The 27,908-nt window shown below is 39.6% G+C and overlaps 34 non-coding genes and 1 pseudogene across 34 annotated transcripts; all 35 read left to right on the top strand.

Annotated features, from left to right (window-relative positions):
• The first annotated feature begins 575 nt into the window (after positions 1-575).
• LOC141305974 (5S ribosomal RNA) lies at positions 576-694 on the top strand. The gene has a single exon (XR_012344934.1). It is a non-coding gene; the product is annotated as a 5S ribosomal RNA (ribosomal RNA).
• An 84-nt stretch (positions 695-778) lies between these two features.
• Positions 779-897, top strand: LOC141305973 (5S ribosomal RNA). Its single transcript, XR_012344933.1, has one exon. It is a non-coding gene; the product is annotated as a 5S ribosomal RNA (ribosomal RNA).
• A 753-nt stretch (positions 898-1,650) lies between these two features.
• On the top strand, positions 1,651-1,769 carry LOC141305972 (5S ribosomal RNA). Its single transcript, XR_012344932.1, has one exon. It is a non-coding gene; the product is annotated as a 5S ribosomal RNA (ribosomal RNA).
• Positions 1,770-2,522: 753 nt separating this feature from the next.
• LOC141305971 (5S ribosomal RNA) lies at positions 2,523-2,641 on the top strand. The gene has a single exon (XR_012344931.1). It is a non-coding gene; the product is annotated as a 5S ribosomal RNA (ribosomal RNA).
• Positions 2,642-2,725: 84 nt separating this feature from the next.
• LOC141305966 (5S ribosomal RNA) lies at positions 2,726-2,844 on the top strand. The gene has a single exon (XR_012344929.1). It is a non-coding gene; the product is annotated as a 5S ribosomal RNA (ribosomal RNA).
• An 84-nt stretch (positions 2,845-2,928) lies between these two features.
• On the top strand, positions 2,929-3,047 carry LOC141305965 (5S ribosomal RNA). Its single transcript, XR_012344928.1, has one exon. It is a non-coding gene; the product is annotated as a 5S ribosomal RNA (ribosomal RNA).
• A 753-nt stretch (positions 3,048-3,800) lies between these two features.
• On the top strand, positions 3,801-3,919 carry LOC141307116 (5S ribosomal RNA). Its single transcript, XR_012346072.1, has one exon. It is a non-coding gene; the product is annotated as a 5S ribosomal RNA (ribosomal RNA).
• Positions 3,920-4,672: 753 nt separating this feature from the next.
• On the top strand, positions 4,673-4,791 carry LOC141305964 (5S ribosomal RNA). Its single transcript, XR_012344927.1, has one exon. It is a non-coding gene; the product is annotated as a 5S ribosomal RNA (ribosomal RNA).
• Positions 4,792-4,875: 84 nt separating this feature from the next.
• LOC141305963 (5S ribosomal RNA) lies at positions 4,876-4,994 on the top strand. Its single transcript, XR_012344926.1, has one exon. It is a non-coding gene; the product is annotated as a 5S ribosomal RNA (ribosomal RNA).
• A 753-nt stretch (positions 4,995-5,747) lies between these two features.
• LOC141305962 (5S ribosomal RNA) lies at positions 5,748-5,866 on the top strand. Its single transcript, XR_012344925.1, has one exon. It is a non-coding gene; the product is annotated as a 5S ribosomal RNA (ribosomal RNA).
• Positions 5,867-6,619: 753 nt separating this feature from the next.
• Positions 6,620-6,738, top strand: LOC141305961 (5S ribosomal RNA). The gene has a single exon (XR_012344923.1). It is a non-coding gene; the product is annotated as a 5S ribosomal RNA (ribosomal RNA).
• An 84-nt stretch (positions 6,739-6,822) lies between these two features.
• On the top strand, positions 6,823-6,941 carry LOC141305960 (5S ribosomal RNA). Its single transcript, XR_012344922.1, has one exon. It is a non-coding gene; the product is annotated as a 5S ribosomal RNA (ribosomal RNA).
• A 753-nt stretch (positions 6,942-7,694) lies between these two features.
• Positions 7,695-7,813, top strand: LOC141305959 (5S ribosomal RNA). The gene has a single exon (XR_012344921.1). It is a non-coding gene; the product is annotated as a 5S ribosomal RNA (ribosomal RNA).
• A 753-nt stretch (positions 7,814-8,566) lies between these two features.
• Positions 8,567-8,685, top strand: LOC141305958 (5S ribosomal RNA). Its single transcript, XR_012344920.1, has one exon. It is a non-coding gene; the product is annotated as a 5S ribosomal RNA (ribosomal RNA).
• An 84-nt stretch (positions 8,686-8,769) lies between these two features.
• LOC141305957 (5S ribosomal RNA) lies at positions 8,770-8,888 on the top strand. The gene has a single exon (XR_012344919.1). It is a non-coding gene; the product is annotated as a 5S ribosomal RNA (ribosomal RNA).
• An 84-nt stretch (positions 8,889-8,972) lies between these two features.
• LOC141305954 (5S ribosomal RNA) lies at positions 8,973-9,091 on the top strand. The gene has a single exon (XR_012344917.1). It is a non-coding gene; the product is annotated as a 5S ribosomal RNA (ribosomal RNA).
• A 753-nt stretch (positions 9,092-9,844) lies between these two features.
• On the top strand, positions 9,845-9,963 carry LOC141307490 (5S ribosomal RNA). Its single transcript, XR_012346443.1, has one exon. It is a non-coding gene; the product is annotated as a 5S ribosomal RNA (ribosomal RNA).
• An 87-nt stretch (positions 9,964-10,050) lies between these two features.
• LOC141307763 (5S ribosomal RNA) lies at positions 10,051-10,165 on the top strand (annotated as a pseudogene).
• Positions 10,166-18,731: 8,566 nt separating this feature from the next.
• LOC141307053 (5S ribosomal RNA) lies at positions 18,732-18,850 on the top strand. Its single transcript, XR_012346008.1, has one exon. It is a non-coding gene; the product is annotated as a 5S ribosomal RNA (ribosomal RNA).
• Positions 18,851-18,934: 84 nt separating this feature from the next.
• On the top strand, positions 18,935-19,053 carry LOC141305953 (5S ribosomal RNA). The gene has a single exon (XR_012344916.1). It is a non-coding gene; the product is annotated as a 5S ribosomal RNA (ribosomal RNA).
• Positions 19,054-19,806: 753 nt separating this feature from the next.
• Positions 19,807-19,925, top strand: LOC141305952 (5S ribosomal RNA). Its single transcript, XR_012344915.1, has one exon. It is a non-coding gene; the product is annotated as a 5S ribosomal RNA (ribosomal RNA).
• An 84-nt stretch (positions 19,926-20,009) lies between these two features.
• LOC141305951 (5S ribosomal RNA) lies at positions 20,010-20,128 on the top strand. The gene has a single exon (XR_012344914.1). It is a non-coding gene; the product is annotated as a 5S ribosomal RNA (ribosomal RNA).
• Positions 20,129-20,881: 753 nt separating this feature from the next.
• Positions 20,882-21,000, top strand: LOC141305950 (5S ribosomal RNA). The gene has a single exon (XR_012344912.1). It is a non-coding gene; the product is annotated as a 5S ribosomal RNA (ribosomal RNA).
• Positions 21,001-21,084: 84 nt separating this feature from the next.
• On the top strand, positions 21,085-21,203 carry LOC141305949 (5S ribosomal RNA). The gene has a single exon (XR_012344911.1). It is a non-coding gene; the product is annotated as a 5S ribosomal RNA (ribosomal RNA).
• A 753-nt stretch (positions 21,204-21,956) lies between these two features.
• LOC141305948 (5S ribosomal RNA) lies at positions 21,957-22,075 on the top strand. The gene has a single exon (XR_012344910.1). It is a non-coding gene; the product is annotated as a 5S ribosomal RNA (ribosomal RNA).
• Positions 22,076-22,828: 753 nt separating this feature from the next.
• LOC141305947 (5S ribosomal RNA) lies at positions 22,829-22,947 on the top strand. The gene has a single exon (XR_012344909.1). It is a non-coding gene; the product is annotated as a 5S ribosomal RNA (ribosomal RNA).
• An 84-nt stretch (positions 22,948-23,031) lies between these two features.
• On the top strand, positions 23,032-23,150 carry LOC141305946 (5S ribosomal RNA). Its single transcript, XR_012344908.1, has one exon. It is a non-coding gene; the product is annotated as a 5S ribosomal RNA (ribosomal RNA).
• A 753-nt stretch (positions 23,151-23,903) lies between these two features.
• On the top strand, positions 23,904-24,022 carry LOC141305944 (5S ribosomal RNA). The gene has a single exon (XR_012344907.1). It is a non-coding gene; the product is annotated as a 5S ribosomal RNA (ribosomal RNA).
• Positions 24,023-24,775: 753 nt separating this feature from the next.
• On the top strand, positions 24,776-24,894 carry LOC141305942 (5S ribosomal RNA). The gene has a single exon (XR_012344905.1). It is a non-coding gene; the product is annotated as a 5S ribosomal RNA (ribosomal RNA).
• An 84-nt stretch (positions 24,895-24,978) lies between these two features.
• Positions 24,979-25,097, top strand: LOC141305941 (5S ribosomal RNA). The gene has a single exon (XR_012344904.1). It is a non-coding gene; the product is annotated as a 5S ribosomal RNA (ribosomal RNA).
• Positions 25,098-25,181: 84 nt separating this feature from the next.
• Positions 25,182-25,300, top strand: LOC141305940 (5S ribosomal RNA). The gene has a single exon (XR_012344903.1). It is a non-coding gene; the product is annotated as a 5S ribosomal RNA (ribosomal RNA).
• Positions 25,301-26,053: 753 nt separating this feature from the next.
• LOC141307489 (5S ribosomal RNA) lies at positions 26,054-26,172 on the top strand. The gene has a single exon (XR_012346441.1). It is a non-coding gene; the product is annotated as a 5S ribosomal RNA (ribosomal RNA).
• An 84-nt stretch (positions 26,173-26,256) lies between these two features.
• On the top strand, positions 26,257-26,375 carry LOC141305939 (5S ribosomal RNA). The gene has a single exon (XR_012344901.1). It is a non-coding gene; the product is annotated as a 5S ribosomal RNA (ribosomal RNA).
• A 753-nt stretch (positions 26,376-27,128) lies between these two features.
• Positions 27,129-27,247, top strand: LOC141307051 (5S ribosomal RNA). Its single transcript, XR_012346007.1, has one exon. It is a non-coding gene; the product is annotated as a 5S ribosomal RNA (ribosomal RNA).
• Positions 27,248-27,331: 84 nt separating this feature from the next.
• LOC141305938 (5S ribosomal RNA) lies at positions 27,332-27,450 on the top strand. The gene has a single exon (XR_012344900.1). It is a non-coding gene; the product is annotated as a 5S ribosomal RNA (ribosomal RNA).
• The last annotated feature ends 458 nt before the right edge of the window (positions 27,451-27,908 follow it).

Raw genomic sequence — 27,908 nt, 5'->3', positions numbered from 1 at the left:
TGGCCTGCCATGTGACTAGACACATGACAGGAAGCAGGAAGTACAACTGTATAAGAGAGCAGCATGACAAACAAAGGACAGTCACCAAACTGTTGGATTGAGGAGTTGCTAATTTTAGAGCTCACCTTTCCATTCACCACCTGCAAACTTTGGATTACACTTTCTGTGGATTGTATATACACCGGTGGACACTCACATTGGACTTATCAACACACTGGGATTCTTGGACTGTTTTTAGGGTATGGACAAATGAACTGTATTCTTTTAACAGCGTTTACCTCGTTTTATCGTGTTGTTTTAAAGTCTTTTATGTGAACCTTGTAAATAAACCAAATCTATTTAAACCAATCTTCTTTTATGTCTCATTCTTTTAACCACTAGTCATCTCTCACAGTTAAATCTGATCCCATTTTAGTCTTGTAACTCGGCTGATAAGGCCGATTGTTACACTTGGATGGGAGACCGCCTGGGAATACCAGGTGCTGTAAGCTTTTGCCTTTTCTTCACTATTTATATAATATGCTGGCTTTTACGGAGGCTGATCTTTAAATAGCCCACTTTTTGGAGCAGCCCTCGCTTACGGCCATACCGCGCTGAGAGCGCCCGATCTCGTCTGATCTCGGAAGCTAAGCAGCGTCGGGCCTGCTTAGTACTTGGATGGGAGACCGCCTGGGAATACCAGGTGCTGTAAGCTTTTGCCTTTTCTTCACTATTTATATAATATGCTGGCTTTTACGGAGGCTGATCTTTAAATAGCCCACTTTTTGGAGCAGCCCTCGCTTACGGCCATACCGCGCTGAGAGCGCCCGATCTCGTCTGATCTCGGAAGCTAAGCAGCGTCGGGCCTGCTTAGTACTTGGATGGGAGACCGCCTGGGAATACCAGGTGCTGTAAGCTTTTGCCTTTTCTTCACTATTTATATAATATGCTGGCTTTTAGAAAGACGTGTTTTACCGCTCTATTTATTACAATCATTTAAATGTATTATAGAGTTTTAAGTGTTTTACATGTTTTTTAGGCCATTTTATTACTCTTAACATTTTAAGTGAGTGTGTGTCTTTAAAAAATGGATGGTTGGCCTGCCATGTGACTAGACACATGACAGGAAGCAGGAAGTACAACTGTATAAGAGAGCAGCATGACAAACAAAGGACAGTCACCAAACTGTTGGATTGAGGAGTTGCTAATTTTAGAGCTCACCTTTCCATTCACCACCTGCAAACTTTGGATTACACTTTCTGTGGATTGTATATACACCGGTGGACACTCACATTGGACTTATCAACACACTGGGATTCTTGGACTGTTTTTAGGGTATGGACAAATGAACTGTATTCTTTTAACAGCGTTTACCTCGTTTTATCGTGTTGTTTTAAAGTCTTTTATGTGAACCTTGTAAATAAACCAAATCTATTTAAACCAATCTTCTTTTATGTCTCATTCTTTTAACCACTAGTCATCTCTCACAGTTAAATCTGATCCCATTTTAGTCTTGTAACTCGGCTGATAAGGCCGATTGTTACACTTGGATGGGAGACCGCCTGGGAATACCAGGTGCTGTAAGCTTTTGCCTTTTCTTCACTATTTATATAATATGCTGGCTTTTACGGAGGCTGATCTTTAAATAGCCCACTTTTTGGAGCAGCCCTCGCTTACGGCCATACCGCGCTGAGAGCGCCCGATCTCGTCTGATCTCGGAAGCTAAGCAGCGTCGGGCCTGCTTAGTACTTGGATGGGAGACCGCCTGGGAATACCAGGTGCTGTAAGCTTTTGCCTTTTCTTCACTATTTATATAATATGCTGGCTTTTAGAAAGACGTGTTTTACCGCTCTATTTATTACAATCATTTAAATGTATTATAGAGTTTTAAGTGTTTTACATGTTTTTTAGGCCATTTTATTACTCTTAACATTTTAAGTGAGTGTGTGTCTTTAAAAAATGGATGGTTGGCCTGCCATGTGACTAGACACATGACAGGAAGCAGGAAGTACAACTGTATAAGAGAGCAGCATGACAAACAAAGGACAGTCACCAAACTGTTGGATTGAGGAGTTGCTAATTTTAGAGCTCACCTTTCCATTCACCACCTGCAAACTTTGGATTACACTTTCTGTGGATTGTATATACACCGGTGGACACTCACATTGGACTTATCAACACACTGGGATTCTTGGACTGTTTTTAGGGTATGGACAAATGAACTGTATTCTTTTAACAGCGTTTACCTCGTTTTATCGTGTTGTTTTAAAGTCTTTTATGTGAACCTTGTAAATAAACCAAATCTATTTAAACCAATCTTCTTTTATGTCTCATTCTTTTAACCACTAGTCATCTCTCACAGTTAAATCTGATCCCATTTTAGTCTTGTAACTCGGCTGATAAGGCCGATTGTTACACTTGGATGGGAGACCGCCTGGGAATACCAGGTGCTGTAAGCTTTTGCCTTTTCTTCACTATTTATATAATATGCTGGCTTTTACGGAGGCTGATCTTTAAATGGCCCACTTTTTGGAGCAGCCCTCGCTTACGGCCATACCGCGCTGAGAGCGCCCGATCTCGTCTGATCTCGGAAGCTAAGCAGCGTCGGGCCTGCTTAGTACTTGGATGGGAGACCGCCTGGGAATACCAGGTGCTGTAAGCTTTTGCCTTTTCTTCACTATTTATATAATATGCTGGCTTTTACGGAGGCTGATCTTTAAATAGCCCACTTTTTGGAGCAGCCCTCGCTTACGGCCATACCGCGCTGAGAGCGCCCGATCTCGTCTGATCTCGGAAGCTAAGCAGCGTCGGGCCTGCTTAGTACTTGGATGGGAGACCGCCTGGGAATACCAGGTGCTGTAAGCTTTTGCCTTTTCTTCACTATTTATATAATATGCTGGCTTTTACGGAGGCTGATCTTTAAATAGCCCACTTTTTGGAGCAGCCCTCGCTTACGGCCATACCGCGCTGAGAGCGCCCGATCTCGTCTGATCTCGGAAGCTAAGCAGCGTCGGGCCTGCTTAGTACTTGGATGGGAGACCGCCTGGGAATACCAGGTGCTGTAAGCTTTTGCCTTTTCTTCACTATTTATATAATATGCTGGCTTTTAGAAAGACGTGTTTTACCGCTCTATTTATTACAATCATTTAAATGTATTATAGAGTTTTAAGTGTTTTACATGTTTTTTAGGCCATTTTATTACTCTTAACATTTTAAGTGAGTGTGTGTCTTTAAAAAATGGATGGTTGGCCTGCCATGTGACTAGACACATGACAGGAAGCAGGAAGTACAACTGTATAAGAGAGCAGCATGACAAACAAAGGACAGTCACCAAACTGTTGGATTGAGGAGTTGCTCATTTTAGAGCTCACCTTTCCATTCACCACCTGCAAACTTTGGATTACACTTTCTGTGGATTGTATATACACCGGTGGACACTCACATTGGACTTATCAACACACTGGGATTCTTGGACTGTTTTTAGGGTATGGACAAATGAACTGTATTCTTTTAACAGCGTTTACCTCGTTTTATCGTGTTGTTTTAAAGTCTTTTATGTGAACCTTGTAAATAAACCAAATCTATTTAAACCAATCTTCTTTTATGTCTCATTATTTTAACCACTAGTCATCTCTCACAGTTAAATCTGATCCCATTTTAGTCTTGTAACTCGGCTGATAAGGCCGATTGTTACACTTGGATGGGAGACCGCCTGGGAATACCAGGTGCTGTAAGCTTTTGCCTTTTCTTCACTATTTATATAATATGCTGGCTTTTACGGAGGCTGATCTTTAAATAGCCCACTTTTTGGAGCAGCCCTCGCTTACGGCCATACCGCGCTGAGAGCGCCCGATCTCGTCTGATCTCGGGAGCTAAGCAGCGTCGGGCCTGCTTAGTACTTGGATGGGAGACCGCCTGGGAATACCAGGTGCTGTAAGCTTTTGCCTTTTCTTCACTATTTATATAATATGCTGGCTTTTAGAAAGACGTGTTTTACCGCTCTATTTATTACAATCATTTAAATGTATTATAGAGTTTTAAGTGTTTTACATGTTTTTTAGGCCATTTTATTACTCTTAACATTTTAAGTGAGTGTGTGTCTTTAAAAAATGGATGGTTGGCCTGCCATGTGACTAGACACATGACAGGAAGCAGGAAGTACAACTGTATAAGAGAGCAGCATGACAAACAAAGGACAGTCACCAAACTGTTGGATTGAGGAGTTGCTAATTTTAGAGCTCACCTTTCCATTCACCACCTGCAAACTTTGGATTACACTTTCTGTGGATTGTATATACACCGGTGGACACTCACATTGGACTTATCAACACACTGGGATTCTTGGACTGTTTTTAGGGTATGGACAAATGAACTGTATTCTTTTAACAGCGTTTACCTCGTTTTATCGTGTTGTTTTAAAGTCTTTTATGTGAACCTTGTAAATAAACCAAATCTATTTAAACCAATCTTCTTTTATGTCTCATTCTTTTAACCACTAGTCATCTCTCACAGTTAAATCTGATCCCATTTTAGTCTTGTAACTCGGCTGATAAGGCCGATTGTTACACTTGGATGGGAGACCGCCTGGGAATACCAGGTGCTGTAAGCTTTTGCCTTTTCTTCACTATTTATATAATATGCTGGCTTTTACGGAGGCTGATCTTTAAATAGCCCACTTTTTGGAGCAGCCCTCGCTTACGGCCATACCGCGCTGAGAGCGCCCGATCTCGTCTGATCTCGGAAGCTAAGCAGCGTCGGGCCTGCTTAGTACTTGGATGGGAGACCGCCTGGGAATACCAGGTGCTGTAAGCTTTTGCCTTTTCTTCACTATTTATATAATATGCTGGCTTTTACGGAGGCTGATCTTTAAATAGCCCACTTTTTGGAGCAGCCCTCGCTTACGGCCATACCGCGCTGAGAGCGCCCGATCTCGTCTGATCTCGGAAGCTAAGCAGCGTCGGGCCTGCTTAGTACTTGGATGGGAGACCGCCTGGGAATACCAGGTGCTGTAAGCTTTTGCCTTTTCTTCACTATTTATATAATATGCTGGCTTTTAGAAAGACGTGTTTTACCGCTCTATTTATTACAATCATTTAAATGTATTATAGAGTTTTAAGTGTTTTACATGTTTTTTAGGCCATTTTATTACTCTTAACATTTTAAGTGAGTGTGTGTCTTTAAAAAATGGATGGTTGGCCTGCCATGTGACTAGACACATGACAGGAAGCAGGAAGTACAACTGTATAAGAGAGCAGCATGACAAACAAAGGACAGTCACCAAACTGTTGGATTGAGGAGTTGCTAATTTTAGAGCTCACCTTTCCATTCACCACCTGCAAACTTTGGATTACACTTTCTGTGGATTGTATATACACCGGTGGACACTCACATTGGACTTATCAACACACTGGGATTTTTGGACTGTTTTTAGGGTATGGACAAATGAACTGTATTCTTTTAACAGCGTTTACCTCGTTTTATCGTGTTGTTTTAAAGTCTTTTATGTGAACCTTGTAAATAAACCAAATCTATTTAAACCAATCTTCTTTTATGTCTCATTCTTTTAACCACTAGTCATCTCTCACAGTTAAATCTGACCCCATTTTAGTCTTGTAACTCGGCTGATAAGGCCGATTGTTACACTTGGATGGGAGACCGCCTGGCAATACCAGGTGCTGTAAGCTTTTGCCTTTTCTTCACTATTTATATAATATGCTGGCTTTTACGGAGGCTGATCTTTAAATAGCCCACTTTTTGGAGCAGCCCTCGCTTACGGCCATACCGCGCTGAGAGCGCCCGATCTCGTCTGATCTCGGAAGCTAAGCAGCGTCGGGCCTGCTTAGTACTTGGATGGGAGACCGCCTGGGAATACCAGGTGCTGTAAGCTTTTGCCTTTTCTTCACTATTTATATAATATGCTGGCTTTTAGAAAGACGTGTTTTACCGCTCTATTTATTACAATCATTTAAATGTATTATAGAGTTTTAAGTGTTTTACATGTTTTTTAGGCCATTTTATTACTCTTAACATTTTAAGTGAGTGTGTGTCTTTAAAAAATGGATGGTTGGCCTGCCATGTGACTAGACACATGACAGGAAGCAGGAAGTACAACTGTATAAGAGAGCAGCATGACAAACAAAGGACAGTCACCAAACTGTTGGATTGAGGAGTTGCTAATTTTAGAGCTCACCTTTCCATTCACCACCTGCAAACTTTGGATTACACTTTCTGTGGATTGTATATACACCGGTGGACACTCACATTGGACTTATCAACACACTGGGATTCTTGGACTGTTTTTAGGGTATGGACAAATGAACTGTATTCTTTTAACAGCGTTTACCTCGTTTTATCGTGTTGTTTTAAAGTCTTTTATGTGAACCTTGTAAATAAACCAAATCTATTTAAACCAATCTTCTTTTATGTCTCATTCTTTTAACCACTAGTCATCTCTCACAGTTAAATCTGATCCCATTTTAGTCTTGTAACTCGGCTGATAAGGCCGATTGTTACACTTGGATGGGAGACCGCCTGGGAATACCAGGTGCTGTAAGCTTTTGCCTTTTCTTCACTATTTATATAATATGCTGGCTTTTACGGAGGCTGATCTTTAAATAGCCCACTTTTTGGAGCAGCCCTCGCTTACGGCCATACCGCGCTGAGAGCGCCCGATCTCGTCTGATCTCGGAAGCTAAGCAGCGTCGGGCCTGCTTAGTACTTGGATGGGAGACCGCCTGGGAATACCAGGTGCTGTAAGCTTTTGCCTTTTCTTCACTATTTATATAATATGCTGGCTTTTACGGAGGCTGATCTTTAAATAGCCCACTTTTTGGAGCAGCCCTCGCTTACGGCCATACCGCGCTGAGAGCGCCCGATCTCGTCTGATCTCGGAAGCTAAGCAGCGTCGGGCCTGCTTAGTACTTGGATGGGAGACCGCCTGGGAATACCAGGTGCTGTAAGCTTTTGCCTTTTCTTCACTATTTATATAATATGCTGGCTTTTAGAAAGACGTGTTTTACCGCTCTATTTATTACAATCATTTAAATGTATTATAGAGTTTTAAGTGTTTTACATGTTTTTTAGGCCATTTTATTACTCTTAACATTTTAAGTGAGTGTGTGTCTTTAAAAAATGGATGGTTGGCCTGCCATGTGACTAGACACATGACAGGAAGCAGGAAGTACAACTGTATAAGAGAGCAGCATGACAAACAAAGGACAGTCACCAAACTGTTGGATTGAGGAGTTGCTAATTTTAGAGCTCACCTTTCCATTCACCACCTGCAAACTTTGGATTACACTTTCTGTGGATTGTATATACACCGGTGGACACTCACATTGGACTTATCAACACACTGGGATTCTTGGACTGTTTTTAGGGTATGGACAAATGAACTGTATTCTTTTAACAGCGTTTACCTCGTTTTATCGTGTTGTTTTAAAGTCTTTTATGTGAACCTTGTAAATAAACCAAATCTATTTAAACCAATCTTCTTTTATGTCTCATTCTTTTAACCACTAGTCATCTCTCACAGTTAAATCTGATCCCATTTTAGTCTTGTAACTCGGCTGATAAGGCCGATTGTTACACTTGGATGGGAGACCGCCTGGGAATACCAGGTGCTGTAAGCTTTTGCCTTTTCTTCACTATTTATATAATATGCTGGCTTTTACGGAGGCTGATCTTTAAATAGCCCACTTTTTGGAGCAGCCCTCGCTTACGGCCATACCGCGCTGAGAGCGCCCGATCTCGTCTGATCTCGGAAGCTAAGCAGCGTCGGGCCTGCTTAGTACTTGGATGGGAGACCGCCTGGGAATACCAGGTGCTGTAAGCTTTTGCCTTTTCTTCACTATTTATATAATATGCTGGCTTTTAGAAAGACGTGTTTTACCGCTCTATTTATTACAATCATTTAAATGTATTATAGAGTTTTAAGTGTTTTACATGTTTTTTAGGCCATTTTATTACTCTTAACATTTTAAGTGAGTGTGTGTCTTTAAAAAATGGATGGTTGGCCTGCCATGTGACTAGACACATGACAGGAAGCAGGAAGTACAACTGTATAAGAGAGCAGCATGACAAACAAAGGACAGTCACCAAACTGTTGGATTGAGGAGTTGCTAATTTTAGAGCTCACCTTTCCATTCACCACCTGCAAACTTTGGATTACACTTTCTGTGGATTGTATATACACCGGTGGACACTCACATTGGACTTATCAACACACTGGGATTCTTGGACTGTTTTTAGGGTATGGACAAATGAACTGTATTCTTTTAACAGCGTTTACCTCGTTTTATCGTGTTGTTTTAAAGTCTTTTATGTGAACCTTGTAAATAAACCAAATCTATTTAAACCAATCTTCTTTTATGTCTCATTCTTTTAACCACTAGTCATCTCTCACAGTTAAATCTGATCCCATTTTAGTCTTGTAACTCGGCTGATAAGGCCGATTGTTACACTTGGATGGGAGACCGCCTGGGAATACCAGGTGCTGTAAGCTTTTGCCTTTTCTTCACTATTTATATAATATGCTGGCTTTTACGGAGGCTGATCTTTAAATAGCCCACTTTTTGGAGCAGCCCTCGCTTACGGCCATACCGCGCTGAGAGCGCCCGATCTCGTCTGATCTCGGAAGCTAAGCAGCGTCGGGCCTGCTTAGTACTTGGATGGGAGACCGCCTGGGAATACCAGGTGCTGTAAGCTTTTGCCTTTTCTTCACTATTTATATAATATGCTGGCTTTTACGGAGGCTGATCTTTAAATAGCCCACTTTTTGGAGCAGCCCTCGCTTACGGCCATACCGCGCTGAGAGCGCCCGATCTCGTCTGATCTCGGAAGCTAAGCAGCGTCGGGCCTGCTTAGTACTTGGATGGGAGACCGCCTGGGAATACCAGGTGCTGTAAGCTTTTGCCTTTTCTTCACTATTTATATAATATGCTGGCTTTTACGGAGGCTGATCTTTAAATAGCCCACTTTTTGGAGCAGCCCTCGCTTACGGCCATACCGCGCTGAGAGCGCCCGATCTCGTCTGATCTCGGAAGCTAAGCAGCGTCGGGCCTGCTTAGTACTTGGATGGGAGACCGCCTGGGAATACCAGGTGCTGTAAGCTTTTGCCTTTTCTTCACTATTTATATAATATGCTGGCTTTTAGAAAGACGTGTTTTACCGCTCTATTTATTACAATCATTTAAATGTATTATAGAGTTTTAAGTGTTTTACATGTTTTTTAGGCCATTTTATTACTCTTAACATTTTAAGTGAGTGTGTGTCTTTAAAAAATGGATGGTTGGCCTGCCATGTGACTAGACACATGACAGGAAGCAGGAAGTACAACTGTATAAGAGAGCAGCATGACAAACAAAGGACAGTCACCAAACTGTTGGATTGAGGAGTTGCTCATTTTAGAGCTCACCTTTCCATTCACCACCTGCAAACTTTGGATTACACTTTCTGTGGATTGTATATACACCGGTGGACACTCACATTGGACTTATCAACACACTGGGATTCTTGGACTGTTTTTAGGGTATGGACAAATGAACTGTATTCTTTTAACAGCGTTTACCTCGTTTTATCGTGTTGTTTTAAAGTCTTTTATGTGAACCTTGTAAATAAACCAAATCTATTTAAACCAATCTTCTTTTATGTCTCATTCTTTTAACCACTAGTCATCTCTCACAGTTAAATCTGATCCCATTTTAGTCTTGTAACTCGGCTGATAAGGCCGATTGTTACACTTGGATGGGAGACCGCCTGGGAATACCAGGTGCTGTAAGCTTTTGCCTTTTCTTCACTATTTATATAATATGCTGGCTTTTACGGAGGCTGATCTTTAAATAGCCCACTTTTTGGAGCAGCCCTCGCTTACGGCCATACCGCGCTGAGAGCGCCCGATCTCGTCTGATCTCGGAAGCTAAGCAGCGTCGGGCCTGCTTAGTACTTGGATGGGAGACCGCCTGGGACTACCAGGTGCTGTAAGCTTTTGCCTTTTCTTCACTATTTATATAATATGCTGGCTTTTACGGAGGCTGATCTTTAAATAGCCCACTTTTTGGAGCAGCCCTCGCTTACGGCCATACCGCGCTGAGAGCGCCCGATCTCGTCTGATCTCGGAAGCTAAGCAGCGTCGGGCCTGCTTAGTACTTGGATGGGAGACCGCCTGGGAATACAGATCTGGCCATTTAAAATGCGCGCGGGAAGTAAAGTGGTCTCGCGTGACGCCGGTGTATTGCGAAGGATCCTAGAAAATGCTCTGACACAGGAAAGACATGATCAGTAGGGGGCAGTCATGTAACGCACTGGACTGGAGCAGGCTGAAAACTAAAAGGTACGGTAACCTGGAGGGGACACCTTCGGTTCACTTATGTTTGTCGTGGCCACACATGTGAATTCGTGGGAACATCATATTACTTTTTGTCATTGCCACGAGATATTAATTCCTGGGAAGGTCATATTAGGTCGAGGCCACAAGATCATTTTGTGGAGGTAGCGACATCCTTATGTTTAATGCATAAACAAACTGTGTGACAATAACCCAGGATTATCAGAGACAGGTTTATTAATATTTTTTATTTTGAGTTAAGAAATGTTTTTATTAATTGTTATAGAAATTAATGCAATATTAAGTTATATATTAACAATAGGCAATGCTGTATATGCGAATGTCTGTGCGCGATGTAGACAGCATTCAAAAGTTTATCAAGAATTTATTACATGTAAGTACTTCAAATTAAATAGCCCTGCAAGAAACATTTTATGCATCCTTAAGTCTTATCCATTAATTGATCCTTTTTTTTCTGTAATAAATTTATTATTCGTTTATATTCAGTATGTCCCCCTTAATTTCGATCTCTTAACATTCCGAATCTAAATGATAAATGCTGACATGCCATGAAAGCTTTGATTATACTATATGGCATATATTCATTTTTAGTCTAATTATAACCTATATAGTGTTTCATTGTCGAGTGAATCATTCACGTTCCATTTGTAAATCGAATGGTCACACACGGGCATTAATACAATCATAAAGTCAAAACTTTATTGGCATAATTGTAGTTCACAATATTTGCTAAATATATGCCAAATAGCATATATAAAGTTATTTAGGTTAAGCGATTCACAATAAAGAAAAAAGTAGATAGCTCTAAATCACTTATTATTTATTCTTATTATAGGTTATTATTATTTCAATACCTGGTTAGGGCTATTTATTTTTAACGCCTGACAATTATGCCAATTACGTTTTGACTTTTTGATTGTATTTATCCCCGTGTGTGACGATAAATGAGCATGTTTTCATTTACAAATGAAACTACGTGAATGATTCATTTCTCAGTAAAACAGTTTAATATTTATATAGTCTAGTCTATTAATTAGACTAAACAAAATAAAATATGTTCAATTCATATTTTATATGTTCAATTCTTTAGTTAAGAGAAGGAATGTAGGCCTATTTTACTGTGTGACGATAAATTATTTCCAAATGAAACTACGTGAATGATTCACTCTTCAGTTATTTGTCTATTAGTTAGACTAAATAAAATACAATATATGTTAAATTTAACCTTTAAACTGCATTCCAGTAAAAACCCCAGTCATAGCACCTTTACAGTATCATTTACATTCAGAATGTTATGTAACGAGATCAAAATGAAGGAAAAAATAACGAATACAAACGAATAATACAAATATAATGGGAAAAAAAGAAGGTCAGTCAATGGACAAGATTGTGGGATGCATGAAATGTTTCTTGCAGGGCTATTTAATTGAAGTAGGCCAACATGTAATACATGTAAACACTTGTGAAAGCTGTCTACATTGCGCACAGACAGCATTAGCATATACAGCATCGCCTGTATAATTATTTAATATTGTATTAATTTCTATAACAATTAATATAGGCAAACAATTTCTTAACTCAAAACGAAATATCTCAAATAATTCTGGGTTACTAATGGCACGCAGGTTGGTTTATTCATTAAACTCGTGGCCACGAGAAATGCATGTTGAGCAAAAATACATTTCACGAAAATAATATAAAGATTACAAAACAAAGAAAACAAATGGAATGAGGGATAAGCTTTAAAGTTCACGTAAAAGCCAAATATTAAGCGGCATCCTTCATGTTTTCTTTAATCAGCAAATACTTAACATTTTTGAATTATATTCACCTTCTGTTTTTATGACAATAAATTTTGAATTTTGAATTCTTATTTTTTTTTGTTTTCTTTTTTTTTAGAAAAACGTCCGAACACCGGTCTCAAAAGTAGAAGCGAAAGTCTTGTTTCCACCAGCGCGGAATTTTTTTTATTCACCGTAATTGATGGATGTCTAAAACAAAAATAAGGAGAATCCTAAAACATATATATTTCTTAAAATAATACCATCTGAACCTCATACACAACAATACGGCAATGACTTTACAACAGGACACATTATTTTATTTTAATTTTATTTTTTAGCTTGTACACCAATGGATTTCTGATGTCGGGATATTTCAGACCGCATCTCCACAGCTTAATCACTTCAGTATTAAACATAGGGGTCAGGAGGCGGGTCGGGTACAATATTTATTTTTTTTTATTCTGCGGTCCGAGTTGCGGGTGGGTTATTTGAAAACGGTCGGGTTCGGGTTGTTTATCCACTGACCCGCGTGTCAGGTTGGACACTAATGTTTTGAAAAAAGTGGAGCGTGTGAGGAAAGCTTTCCCCTTCTCCCTGGCATGCATTTGAATGCTGAATTCGAAATGCAACTGAATGCAGTCGGAATCCGCCCCCAGCACCCCCAAAATAGTCTCCAAATGTTGATTACAACAAGGCAACAGACAGCATTCAACACCCCACCCCACCCCCACTCTGCCATTCATAAACATTTCGCTCTTTATACTGCATGCCGCTTAACTCTGATGCCTCATTAACGGCTACTTTTCAGAAAACTGAAAAAAAAAAAATAAATAAAATAAAAAATACACTTCCCTTTGGTTTCCCAGAACAGACTTAAGCCTAGTTCCAGGCTAAAATGATGTAAATCGGAGCTGTTTAAAGATGAAAAAAAAAAAAAAAACTTTTACTGATCGTTGGTCGGAGTACCCGCAGTTCGTGACTGGAAGCTGTTAAGAGACAGACTTAATGAACTTCTCCGAAATAGAAGAACTACTTTTCCACTTTAAAAAGAAAAAGAAAAAAATGTGGAAAAAAACTGCATAACTCACTGGAGCACTTTTGATACTTAACAATTGTTGTATTCGTTGTCAGTCATATAGGCTAAGCTTTATTGTTTTGAAAAGTGAGCCTTCTGTTTATTTGTCTAAATTATTTTCTATATTAGGATATAATACTAGGCTATAGTATTTATGGACATTAGGCCAAATCTACATGGGTTTCTTCCCTTTCACTTCAATTAGTTTTTAAGAAAAAAGAAAAAAAAAACTGCATGGGCAGTGCGCCATAATAATGTACGGCATCAAAATGTAAGAACAAATCTAAAGACAATAATAATAATAATAATAATTATAATAATAATAACAATAATAATAATAATAATAATAATAGTAATAATAAAATTAATTATTAACACTCCTAAAAGTACAGTATAGTGCTCAGATACATTTACGGTAGGTGACCTAACCCTAGTTGATACTTTATTTCAACTTTTCAATTATTTCATTAATTAACAAATAAACAAATGCCTTTCCGATGTGATATAAGTAAAAAGGGAGACGATTTCGAAAATGATTTCACCAAAAGGCGGATGCGAACTCGGGTCTCCCGCGTCAAAAACGATATGTTACTCGTATTATCACTTACGCCACTGAAAATGTTGCAGAACAGCCGTCTTTTGTAATATTTGTAAATATGGAGTATTTGCATTGTGTAAAAACATTAAATAAAAGGCACCAGGCTACAGAAAATGGCATATACTAAAGTATTTATTTTTCTGGGGGAGGACCCACCCACATTTATTTTGCTTCCGACGCCCATGCTTGATGATGAAGTATAGTCTACTCTATAGGATATAACAATAAAGTGCTTTTCCAATCCCGATTCCACAAGGTTTTATGCCGCATCCACCCGCTCGCGCTATATTAACTATATTATTCGCCCGCTGCCCGCTTAGAATAAATTTCTAAGCACCAAAATCGCAAAAACAAATCAAAATAATAATAGTAATAATACTAATAAATAAATTAATTAAATTTTAACTCTATAAAAACTGTAGTTTATATTTAACCTCTCCATTTCTATCTCTACTCAAATTAATTGTCAGTGTATCTAAAATTGTGTATCTTAGAAAAAGAAAAAGAGGAACTACCTCTTAAACATGCATATCTTAATTTGATGTTGCTTTAAAACGCTGAAATATATAATGTATTTTATTCTGAAGGTGAAAGTGGTCCAGTTATTTAACTGTCTACGGCGCCGTCAGGATCACGTTTTTCCCCCTTTAATTAAGTGGATACAGCTTACAATACTCCTTCAAGAGTACGGGATTGCTCAAAACTATGCTATTTTACATATTTCTGTTATTTGTGTACAATCACAATGAAAAAACAGATGTGTATGCTATTTGTAAAAAAAAAAAAAAATGTAAACAAGATGCTGGTTCAAGGGCGCGTCACAGAAATTGCCTACAATTCTGCATATAGGCTTGCTACTTATTAATTTTATTTTATTTCGTTTTGTTAAATTATTATTCATTAAGAAATTTATATTTCGCATATGGGCATTTTTATTTATTTTACATACAGCTTTTTGGGGTTTTCTCTGTGCATAAGATCTGCGCGTGATGTTCTGATGTTTATGCTGCTTTTTGCTTGTGTACAATTAACCCCTTAAAACGAATTTAACTGCTATTAATGTGTCACAGCCACGTTTCAATTTAAATGTAATTTAACACAATCTTGTCGTTAATAATAACTAAACGCGTCGGTTGTCGTTTGGAAAAAAAAACAGAAATTAACATTTCTATTTTCAATGCAGTCTAATAAAAGTTCGTCAGGAAAAAAAATAAAAATAAAATAATAATAAAACTGCTCCTGCTTATGAATAAATTTTTGCTTGATGATGAAGTATCTAAATAGTCTATAGGATACAGGGCTCTCAAGTCTCACGCATTCGCCGTGAGACTCACGCATTTCAACCAGTTCACACGCTCTCACGCCACACCTTGTATTTCTCACGCTGAAAAGTAACGTTAAGGGATAACTTGTCCCGCTATATGGCGTAAATGGACGAGGTGCAGGCTTTGCAGAGAGAGAAGTAATCTGCCAAGCTCATAGCTGTCTTGAGAGTTAAATGGCACCTACCAGCCAAAAAATTATAATTTGTTGTTTTCTGGTATATTACGTGATCCCGCTACAATCACGTTCGTCACTAGGCAACGTAGACGCGCACACACGGGACAAGGTCAGCGGTGGAATCGTTGCGGGTCTGCGGCTTTCTCTCGCAGTGGAAGCGTTTACTACAGTTGAGGAGGTGGTCGCGTTGCGGTCTCGGAGCGGACGTTGCCATTTGTATTTACTAGAAACTAAATAAATGCAGCAGGGTTTTTCATATTTATTTTTATTTATTTATTTATTTTTTCCATTTTACGATTCCTAGAAAAAATCACTTGCCTGTGATCAAAGATAGTGAGAATTTATGTTGGGGATTACAGCCAAATTTGTGCAAAATTATTAGTTCTTCAACAGCTTTAACTAATTGTGGGCCTGAAATTAAGGAAAAGACAAGATAATTGGTAAATCTGCTAAAAAAGACAGACAAATTCATCCAAATAAAATAAATTGTTTTATATATTTCAAAATACATATCAACATTGTTGGGAAGGTTATTTTGGAAATAGGCTGTAATAGGCTACAGATTAAATTTCCCTATTTAAAATGTAATTTAAAAGTAGTGTAACTATTTCAGTTGCTTTAGAGGTAATGTAACATTACATTTGATTACTAAATTTCTAAGGAATGTTTTCAACTGTTAATCCTTTTAAAAACTTTTTAAGCAGGCAGGTTTACCTTACAGTAGCACTCAACACTAATTACTGTCAATTTTACAAAATCCTTCATCACTTGAATTAAGATTATAATAATTTAATTTTAAAGCACAGCCACCACAAAATCTTTAGCACCTCTGTTTAACTCCTGAAACATTGGTGTCTCTTATTTTAAAGCATGCGATTTGGGAAACAAATCAATCAAAATATTTACATGTAACCCACTTTGTAATTGTAAACATTTTTAAAAGTAACTGTAATTTAACTATATCTGTTATTTCTTAGTAACTGTAACAGATTAGTTAAATGTAATTTATAATTCAATTACATAATCCAGTTACATGTAACTAATTACTCTAGCTAAGTTCAAGCCCCTACCACTGTCATCAAGGCATCAAAGTGTGCAATAAACACTTGAAATACAAAATGACATTAGTAAGCTGAAATATGTACCCTCTCTCTTTCACAAACACACACACAGATTGACATACATGCTATGAGCAAGTTCTGCAATCCTCATGTATGTTTACAGTATGTGCATTGAGCACTGATGTTTAGTTTGCTCGTTTGGGGCCAAATTTCTTTTTTTACTTTTGATACATGAATTTGACTTATCAGATCTACCAGTTGTTATATTTTTTTATTTTGTGCAGGTTAATTATGAACAATAGATAGTTGAACTTTTACCAAAAACTGGAGAGAATTGCGTGGGGCCGAGGGGCCGCTGCTGCAGATATTTGAGTGGCTCCTCCCCTAACAGATAAAATCTCACTCCAAACTTTTTCCAAAACTTGAGAGCCCTGAGGATATAACAAAGTGCTTTTCCAGTCCCGCTTCCACAAGGTTTTATTCCGCATCCACCCGCTCCGCGCTATATTAACTATATTATTCGCCCGCTGCCCGCTTAGAATAAATTTCTAAGCACCATAAACGCAAAAATACTGTAGTTTATATTTATCCTTCCCATTTCTATCTGTCTCTACTCAAATTAATTGTCAGTGTATCTAAAATTGTGTATCTTAGAAAAAGAAAAAGACGAACTACCTCTTAAACATGCATATCTTAATTTGATGTTGCTTTAAAAGGCTGAAATATATAATGTATTTTATTCTGAAGGTGAAAGTTGTCGAGTTATTTAACTGCCTGCGGCGCCGTCAGGATCACTTGATTTGTTTCCCCTTAATAAAGTGGATACAGCTTACAATACTCGTTCAAGAGTACGGCATTGCTCAAAACTATGCTATTTTACATATTAATGTTATTTGTGTACAATCACAATCACAAAAAAAAAAAAAAGATGTGTAGGCTATTTGTAAAAAAAATAAAAAAAAATAAAATAAAAATGGAAACAAGATGCTGGTTTAAGGGCGCATCACAGAAATTGCCCAAAATTCTGCATACAGGCTTGCTACTTATTAATTTGTTAAATTATTATTCATTCAGAAAAGAAAAACATATATTTCTTATGTGGGCCTATTTTATTTATTATTATAAATAGGTTTATAGGGTTTTTCTCTGTGCATAAGCTCTGCGCGTGAGGTTCTGATGTTTATGCTGCTTCTTGCTTGTGTATAATTAATCCCTGAAAACGAATTTAGCGGTTTACGTCACATAACCGAAATTAACATTTCTATTTCCGATGCAGTCTAATAAATGTTCGTCAGGAAAACAAAGAAAGAAAACAAAATAACAATACAACTGCACCTGCTTATGAATAGGCTATCTTTTTGCTATTGGTTTGAACCATAATTTCAGGAAAGAGGAATCATTGAACTATGGTACTGGTATTTGTGAACAACGCCCCCTAGAGCTGGCCATGGTGTTTGGCTACAGAATGTTGTTCCTTGCGCCACCTGGTGGATATTATATAAAGCGCAACAACGTTGTAAAAAAATCTAAAAAAGCCGCTGCGGCAGGACGCGTGGCCACGCGTGCCGAATTGCAGGCTGCCGCGTGAAAATAGACGCATTTTTAATGGCCAGATCTGTACCAGGTGCTGTAAGCTTTTGCCTTTTCTTCACTATTTATATAATATGCTGGCTTTTAGAAAGACGTGTTTTACCGCTCTATTTATTACAATCATTTAAATGTATTATAGAGTTTTAAGTGTTTTACATGTTTTTTAGGCCATTTTATTACTCTTAACATTTTAAGTGAGTGTGTGTCTTTAAAAAATGGATGGTTGGCCTGCCATGTGACTAGACACATGACAGGAAGCAGGAAGTACAACTGTATAAGAGAGCAGCATGACAAACAAAGGACAGTCACCAAACTGTTGGATTGAGGAGTTGCTAATTTTAGAGCTCACCTTTCCATTCACCACCTGCAAACTTTGGATTACACTTTCTGTGGATTGTATATACACCGGTGGACACTCACATTGGACTTATCAACACACTGGGATTCTTGGACTGTTTTTAGGGTATGGACAAATGAACTGTATTCTTTTAACAGCGTTTACCTCGTTTTATCGTGTTGTTTTAAAGTCTTTTATGTGAACCTTGTAAATAAACCAAATCTATTTAAACCAATCTTCTTTTATGTCTCATTCTTTTAACCACTAGTCATCTCTCACAGTTAAATCTGATCCCATTTTAGTCTTGTAACTCGGCTGATAAGGCCGATTGTTACACTTGGATGGGAGACCGCCTGGGAATACCAGGTGCTGTAAGCTTTTGCCTTTTCTTCACTATTTATATAATATGCTGGCTTTTACGGAGGCTGATCTTTAAATAGCCCACTTTTTGGAGCAGCCCTCGCTTACGGCCATACTGCGCTGAGAGCGCCCGATCTCGTCTGATCTCGGAAGCTAAGCAGCGTCGGGCCTGCTTAGTACTTGGATGGGAGACCGCCTGGGAATACCAGGTGCTGTAAGCTTTTGCCTTTTCTTCACTATTTATATAATATGCTGGCTCTTACGGAGGCTGATCTTTAAATAGCCCACTTTTTGGAACAGCCCTCGCTTACGGCCATACCGCGCTGAGAGCGCCCGATCTCGTCTGATCTCGGAAGCTAAGCAGCGTCGGGCCTGCTTAGTACTTGGATGGGAGACCGCCTGGGAATACCAGGTGCTGTAAGCTTTTGCCTTTTCTTCACTATTTATATAATATGCTGGCTTTTAGAAAGACGTGTTTTACCGCTCTATTTATTACAATCATTTAAATGTATTATAGAGTTTTAAGTGTTTTACATGTTTTTTAGGCCATTTTATTACTCTTAACATTTTAAGTGAGTGTGTGTCTTTAAAAAATGGATGGTTGGCCTGCCATGTGACTAGACACATGACAGGAAGCAGGAAGTACAACTGTATAAGAGAGCAGCATGACAAACAAAGGACAGTCACCAAACTGTTGGATTGAGGAGTTGCTAATTTTAGAGCTCACCTTTCCATTCACCACCTGCAAACTTTGGATTACACTTTCTGTGGATTGTATATACACCGGTGGACACTCACATTGGACTTATCAACACACTGGGATTCTTGGACTGTTTTTAGGGTATGGACAAATGAACTGTATTCTTTTAACAGCGTTTACCTCGTTTTATCGTGTTGTTTTAAAGTCTTTTATGTGAACCTTGTAAATAAACCAAATCTATTTAAACCAATCTTCTTTTATGTCTCATTCTTTTAACCACTAGTCATCTCTCACAGTTAAATCTGATCCCATTTTAGTCTTGTAACTCGGCTGATAAGGCCGATTGTTACACTTGGATGGGAGACCGCCTGGGAATACCAGGTGCTGTAAGCTTTTGCCTTTTCTTCACTATTTATATAATATGCTGGCTTTTACGGAGGCTGATCTTTAAATAGCCCACTTTTTGGAGCAGCCCTCGCTTACGGCCATACCGCGCTGAGAGCGCCCGATCTCGTCTGATCTCGGAAGCTAAGCAGCGTCGGGCCTGCTTAGTACTTGGATGGGAGACCGCCTGGGAATACCAGGTGCTGTAAGCTTTTGCCTTTTCTTCACTATTTATATAATATGCTGGCTTTTACGGAGGCTGATCTTTAAATAGCCCACTTTTTGGAGCAGCCCTCGCTTACGGCCATACCGCGCTGAGAGCGCCCGATCTCGTCTGATCTCGGAAGCTAAGCAGCGTCGGGCCTGCTTAGTACTTGGATGGGAGACCGCCTGGGAATACCAGGTGCTGTAAGCTTTTGCCTTTTCTTCACTATTTATATAATATGCTGGCTTTTAGAAAGACGTGTTTTACCGCTCTATTTATTACAATCATTTAAATGTATTATAGAGTTTTAAGTGTTTTACATGTTTTTTAGGCCATTTTATTACTCTTAACATTTTAAGTGAGTGTGTGTCTTTAAAAAATGGATGGTTGGCCTGCCATGTGACTAGACACATGACAGGAAGCAGGAAGTACAACTGTATAAGAGAGCAGCATGACAAACAAAGGACAGTCACCAAACTGTTGGATTGAGGAGTTGCTAATTTTAGAGCTCACCTTTCCATTCACCACCTGCAAACTTTGGATTACACTTTCTGTGGATTGTATATACACCGGTGGACACTCACATTGGACTTATCAACACACTGGGATTCTTGGACTGTTTTTAGGGTATGGACAAATGAACTGTATTCTTTTAACAGCGTTTACCTCGTTTTATCGTGTTGTTTTAAAGTCTTTTATGTGAACCTTGTAAATAAACCAAATCTATTTAAACCAATCTTCTTTTATGTCTCATTCTTTTAACCACTAGTCATCTCTCACAGTTAAATCTGATCCCATTTTAGTCTTGTAACTCGGCTGATAAGGCCGATTGTTACACTTGGATGGGAGACCGCCTGGGAATACCAGGTGCTGTAAGCTTTTGCCTTTTCTTCACTATTTATATAATATGCTGGCTTTTACGGAGGCTGATCTTTAAATAGCCCACTTTTTGGAGCAGCCCTCGCTTACGGCCATACCGCGCTGAGAGCGCCCGATCTCGTCTGATCTCGGAAGCTAAGCAGCGTCGGGCCTGCTTAGTACTTGGATGGGAGACCGCCTGGGAATACCAGGTGCTGTAAGCTTTTGCCTTTTCTTCACTATTTATATAATATGCTGGCTTTTACGGAGGCTGATCTTTAAATAGCCCACTTTTTGGAGCAGCCCTCGCTTACGGCCATACCGCGCTGAGAGCGCCCGATCTCGTCTGATCTCGGAAGCTAAGCAGCGTCGGGCCTGCTTAGTACTTGGATGGGAGACCGCCTGGGAATACCAGGTGCTGTAAGCTTTTGCCTTTTCTTCACTATTTATATAATATGCTGGCTTTTAGAAAGACGTGTTTTACCGCTCTATTTATTACAATCATTTAAATGTATTATAGAGTTTTAAGTGTTTTACATGTTTTTTAGGCCATTTTATTACTCTTAACATTTTAAGTGAGTGTGTGTCTTTAAAAAATGGATGGTTGGCCTGCCATGTGACTAGACACATGACAGGAAGCAGGAAGTACAACTGTATAAGAGAGCAGCATGACAAACAAAGGACAGTCACCAAACTGTTGGATTGAGGAGTTGCTAATTTTAGAGCTCACCTTTCCATTCACCACCTGCAAACTTTGGATTACACTTTCTGTGGATTGTATATACACCGGTGGACACTCACATTGGACTTATCAACACACTGGGATTTTTGGACTGTTTTTAGGGTATGGACAAATGAACTGTATTCTTTTAACAGCGTTTACCTCGTTTTATCGTGTTGTTTTAAAGTCTTTTATGTGAACCTTGTAAATAAACCAAATCTATTTAAACCAATCTTCTTTTATGTCTCATTCTTTTAACCACTAGTCATCTCTCACAGTTAAATCTGACCCCATTTTAGTCTTGTAACTCGGCTGATAAGGCCGATTGTTACACTTGGATGGGAGACCGCCTGGCAATACCAGGTGCTGTAAGCTTTTGCCTTTTCTTCACTATTTATATAATATGCTGGCTTTTACGGAGGCTGATCTTTAAATAGCCCACTTTTTGGAGCAGCCCTCGCTTACGGCCATACCGCGCTGAGAGCGCCCGATCTCGTCTGATCTCGGAAGCTAAGCAGCGTCGGGCCTGCTTAGTACTTGGATGGGAGACCGCCTGGGAATACCAGGTGCTGTAAGCTTTTGCCTTTTCTTCACTATTTATATAATATGCTGGCTTTTAGAAAGACGTGTTTTACCGCTCTATTTATTACAATCATTTAAATGTATTATAGAGTTTTAAGTGTTTTACATGTTTTTTAGGCCATTTTATTACTCTTAACATTTTAAGTGAGTGTGTGTCTTTAAAAAATGGATGGTTGGCCTGCCATGTGACTAGACACATGACAGGAAGCAGGAAGTACAACTGTATAAGAGAGCAGCATGACAAACAAAGGACAGTCACCAAACTGTTGGATTGAGGAGTTGCTAATTTTAGAGCTCACCTTTCCATTCACCACCTGCAAACTTTGGATTACACTTTCTGTGGATTGTATATACACCGGTGGACACTCACATTGGACTTATCAACACACTGGGATTCTTGGACTGTTTTTAGGGTATGGACAAATGAACTGTATTCTTTTAACAGCGTTTACCTCGTTTTATCGTGTTGTTTTAAAGTCTTTTATGTGAACCTTGTAAATAAACCAAATCTATTTAAACCAATCTTCTTTTATGTCTCATTCTTTTAACCACTAGTCATCTCTCACAGTTAAATCTGATCCCATTTTAGTCTTGTAACTCGGCTGATAAGGCCGATTGTTACACTTGGATGGGAGACCGCCTGGGAATACCAGGTGCTGTAAGCTTTTGCCTTTTCTTCACTATTTATATAATATGCTGGCTTTTACGGAGGCTGATCTTTAAATAGCCCACTTTTTGGAGCAGCCCTCGCTTACGGCCATACCGCGCTGAGAGCGCCCGATCTCGTCTGATCTCGGAAGCTAAGCAGCGTCGGGCCTGCTTAGTACTTGGATGGGAGACCGCCTGGGAATACCAGGTGCTGTAAGCTTTTGCCTTTTCTTCACTATTTATATAATATGCTGGCTTTTACGGAGGCTGATCTTTAAATAGCCCACTTTTTGGAGCAGCCCTCGCTTACGGCCATACCGCGCTGAGAGCGCCCGATCTCGTCTGATCTCGGAAGCTAAGCAGCGTCGGGCCTGCTTAGTACTTGGATGGGAGACCGCCTGGGAATACCAGGTGCTGTAAGCTTTTGCCTTTTCTTCACTATTTATATAATATGCTGGCTTTTAGAAAGACGTGTTTTACCGCTCTATTTATTACAATCATTTAAATGTATTATAGAGTTTTAAGTGTTTTACATGTTTTTTAGGCCATTTTATTACTCTTAACATTTTAAGTGAGTGTGTGTCTTTAAAAAATGGATGGTTGGCCTGCCATGTGACTAGACACATGACAGGAAGCAGGAAGTACAACTGTATAAGAGAGCAGCATGACAAACAAAGGACAGTCACCAAACTGTTGGATTGAGGAGTTGCTAATTTTAGAGCTCACCTTTCCATTCACCACCTGCAAACTTTGGATTACACTTTCTGTGGATTGTATATACACCGGTGGACACTCACATTGGACTTATCAACACACTGGGATTCTTGGACTGTTTTTAGGGTATGGACAAATGAACTGTATTCTTTTAACAGCGTTTACCTCGTTTTATCGTGTTGTTTTAAAGTCTTTTATGTGAACCTTGTAAATAAACCAAATCTATTTAAACCAATCTTCTTTTATGTCTCATTCTTTTAACCACTAGTCATCTCTCACAGTTAAATCTGATCCCATTTTAGTCTTGTAACTCGGCTGATAAGGCCGATTGTTACACTTGGATGGGAGACCGCCTGGGAATACCAGGTGCTGTAAGCTTTTGCCTTTTCTTCACTATTTATATAATATGCTGGCTTTTACGGAGGCTGATCTTTAAATAGCCCACTTTTTGGAGCAGCCCTCGCTTACGGCCATACCGCGCTGAGAGCGCCCGATCTCGTCTGATCTCGGAAGCTAAGCAGCGTCGGGCCTGCTTAGTACTTGGATGGGAGACCGCCTGGGAATACCAGGTGCTGTAAGCTTTTGCCTTTTCTTCACTATTTATATAATATGCTGGCTTTTAGAAAGACGTGTTTTACCGCTCTATTTATTACAATCATTTAAATGTATTATAGAGTTTTAAGTGTTTTACATGTTTTTTAGGCCATTTTATTACTCTTAACATTTTAAGTGAGTGTGTGTCTTTAAAAAATGGATGGTTGGCCTGCCATGTGACTAGACACATGACAGGAAGCAGGAAGTACAACTGTATAAGAGAGCAGCATGACAAACAAAGGACAGTCACCAAACTGTTGGATTGAGGAGTTGCTAATTTTAGAGCTCACCTTTCCATTCACCACCTGCAAACTTTGGATTACACTTTCTGTGGATTGTATATACACCGGTGGACACTCACATTGGACTTATCAACACACTGGGATTCTTGGACTGTTTTTAGGGTATGGACAAATGAACTGTATTCTTTTAACAGCGTTTACCTCGTTTTATCGTGTTGTTTTAAAGTCTTTTATGTGAACCTTGTAAATAAACCAAATCTATTTAAACCAATCTTCTTTTATGTCTCATTCTTTTAACCACTAGTCATCTCTCACAGTTAAATCTGATCCCATTTTAGTCTTGTAACTCGGCTGATAAGGCCGATTGTTACACTTGGATGGGAGACCGCCTGGGAATACCAGGTGCTGTAAGCTTTTGCCTTTTCTTCACTATTTATATAATATGCTGGCTTTTACGGAGGCTGATCTTTAAATAGCCCACTTTTTGGAGCAGCCCTCGCTTACGGCCATACCGCGCTGAGAGCGCCCGATCTCGTCTGATCTCGGAAGCTAAGCAGCGTCGGGCCTGCTTAGTACTTGGATGGGAGACCGCCTGGGAATACCAGGTGCTGTAAGCTTTTGCCTTTTCTTCACTATTTATATAATATGCTGGCTTTTACGGAGGCTGATCTTTAAATAGCCCACTTTTTGGAGCAGCCCTCGCTTACGGCCATACCGCGCTGAGAGCGCCCGATCTCGTCTGATCTCGGAAGCTAAGCAGCGTCGGGCCTGCTTAGTACTTGGATGGGAGACCGCCTGGGAATACCAGGTGCTGTAAGCTTTTGCCTTTTCTTCACTATTTATATAATATGCTGGCTTTTACGGAGGCTGATCTTTAAATAGCCCACTTTTTGGAGCAGCCCTCGCTTACGGCCATACCGCGCTGAGAGCGCCCGATCTCGTCTGATCTCGGAAGCTAAGCAGCGTCGGGCCTGCTTAGTACTTGGATGGGAGACCGCCTGGGAATACCAGGTGCTGTAAGCTTTTGCCTTTTCTTCACTATTTATATAATATGCTGGCTTTTAGAAAGACGTGTTTTACCGCTCTATTTATTACAATCATTTAAATGTATTATAGAGTTTTAAGTGTTTTACATGTTTTTTAGGCCATTTTATTACTCTTAACATTTTAAGTGAGTGTGTGTCTTTAAAAAATGGATGGTTGGCCTGCCATGTGACTAGACACATGACAGGAAGCAGGAAGTACAACTGTATAAGAGAGCAGCATGACAAACAAAGGACAGTCACCAAACTGTTGGATTGAGGAGTTGCTCATTTTAGAGCTCACCTTTCCATTCACCACCTGCAAACTTTGGATTACACTTTCTGTGGATTGTATATACACCGGTGGACACTCACATTGGACTTATCAACACACTGGGATTCTTGGACTGTTTTTAGGGTATGGACAAATGAACTGTATTCTTTTAACAGCGTTTACCTCGTTTTATCGTGTTGTTTTAAAGTCTTTTATGTGAACCTTGTAAATAAACCAAATCTATTTAAACCAATCTTCTTTTATGTCTCATTCTTTTAACCACTAGTCATCTCTCACAGTTAAATCTGATCCCATTTTAGTCTTGTAACTCGGCTGATAAGGCCGATTGTTACACTTGGATGGGAGACCGCCTGGGAATACCAGGTGCTGTAAGCTTTTGCCTTTTCTTCACTATTTATATAATATGCTGGCTTTTACGGAGGCTGATCTTTAAATAGCCCACTTTTTGGAGCAGCCCTCGCTTACGGCCATACCGCGCTGAGAGCGCCCGATCTCGTCTGATCTCGGAAGCTAAGCAGCGTCGGGCCTGCTTAGTACTTGGATGGGAGACCGCCTGGGACTACCAGGTGCTGTAAGCTTTTGCCTTTTCTTCACTATTTATATAATATGCTGGCTTTTACGGAGGCTGATCTTTAAATAGCCCACTTTTTGGAGCAGCCCTCGCTTACGGCCATACCGCGCTGAGAGCGCCCGATCTCGTCTGATCTCGGAAGCTAAGCAGCGTCGGGCCTGCTTAGTACTTGGATGGGAGACCGCCTGGGAATACCAGGTGCTGTAAGCTTTTGCCTTTTCTTCACTATTTATATAATATGCTGGCTTTTAGAAAGACGTGTTTTACCGCTCTATTTATTACAATCATTTAAATGTATTATAGAGTTTTAAGTGTTTTACATGTTTTTTAGGCCATTTTATTACTCTTAACATTTTAAGTGAGTGTGTGTCTTTAAAAAATGGATGGTTGGCCTGCCATGTGACTAGACACATGACAGGAAGCAGGAAGTACAACTGTATAAGAGAGCAGCATGACAAACAAAGGACAGTCACCAAACTGTTGGATTGAGGAGTTGCTAATTTTAGAGCTCACCTTTCCATTCACCACCTGCAAACTTTGGATTACACTTTCTGTGGATTGTATATACACCGGTGGACACTCACATTGGACTTATCAACACACTGGGATTCTTGGACTGTTTTTAGGGTATGGACAAATGAACTGTATTCTTTTAACAGCGTTTACCTCGTTTTATCGTGTTGTTTTAAAGTCTTTTATGTGAACCTTGTAAATAAACCAAATCTATTTAAACCAATCTTCTTTTATGTCTCATTCTTTTAACCACTAGTCATCTCTCACAGTTAAATCTGATCCCATTTTAGTCTTGTAACTCGGCTGATAAGGCCGATTGTTACACTTGGATGGGAGACCGCCTGGGAATACCAGGTGCTGTAAGCTTTTGCCTTTTCTTCACTATTTATATAATATGCTGGCTTTTACGGAGGCTGATCTTTAAATAGCCCACTTTTTGGAGCAGCCCTCGCTTACGGCCATACTGCGCTGAGAGCGCCCGATCTCGTCTGATCTCGGAAGCTAAGCAGCGTCGGGCCTGCTTAGTACTTGGATGGGAGACCGCCTGGGAATACCAGGTGCTGTAAGCTTTTGCCTTTTCTTCACTATTTATATAATATGCTGGCTCTTACGGAGGCTGATCTTTAAATAGCCCACTTTTTGGAACAGCCCTCGCTTACGGCCATACCGCGCTGAGAGCGCCCGATCTCGTCTGATCTCGGAAGCTAAGCAGCGTCGGGCCTGCTTAGTACTTGGATGGGAGACCGCCTGGGAATACCAGGTGCTGTAAGCTTTTGCCTTTTCTTCACTATTTATATAATATGCTGGCTTTTAGAAAGACGTGTTTTACCGCTCTATTTATTACAATCATTTAAATGTATTATAGAGTTTTAAGTGTTTTACATGTTTTTTAGGCCATTTTATTACTCTTAACATTTTAAGTGAGTGTGTGTCTTTAAAAAATGGATGGTTGGCCTGCCATGTGACTAGACACATGACAGGAAGCAGGAAGTACAACTGTATAAGAGAGCAGCATGACAAACAAAGGACAGTCACCAAACTGTTGGATTGAGGAGTTGCTAATTTTAGAGCTCACCTTTCCATTCACCACCTGCAAACTTTGGATTACACTTTCTGTGGATTGTATATACACCGGTGGACACTCACATTGGACTTATCAACACACTGGGATTCTTGGACTGTTTTTAGGGTATGGACAAATGAACTGTATTCTTTTAACAGCGTTTACCT

This window comes from Garra rufa, unplaced genomic scaffold, assembly GCF_049309525.1.
Source record: "Garra rufa unplaced genomic scaffold, GarRuf1.0 hap1_unplaced_002, whole genome shotgun sequence".
Classification (NCBI taxonomy): domain Eukaryota; kingdom Metazoa; phylum Chordata; class Actinopteri; order Cypriniformes; family Cyprinidae; genus Garra; species Garra rufa.
Note: the sequence above shows the minus strand (reverse complement) of the source record. Positions and strands in the feature narration are given on the sequence as shown.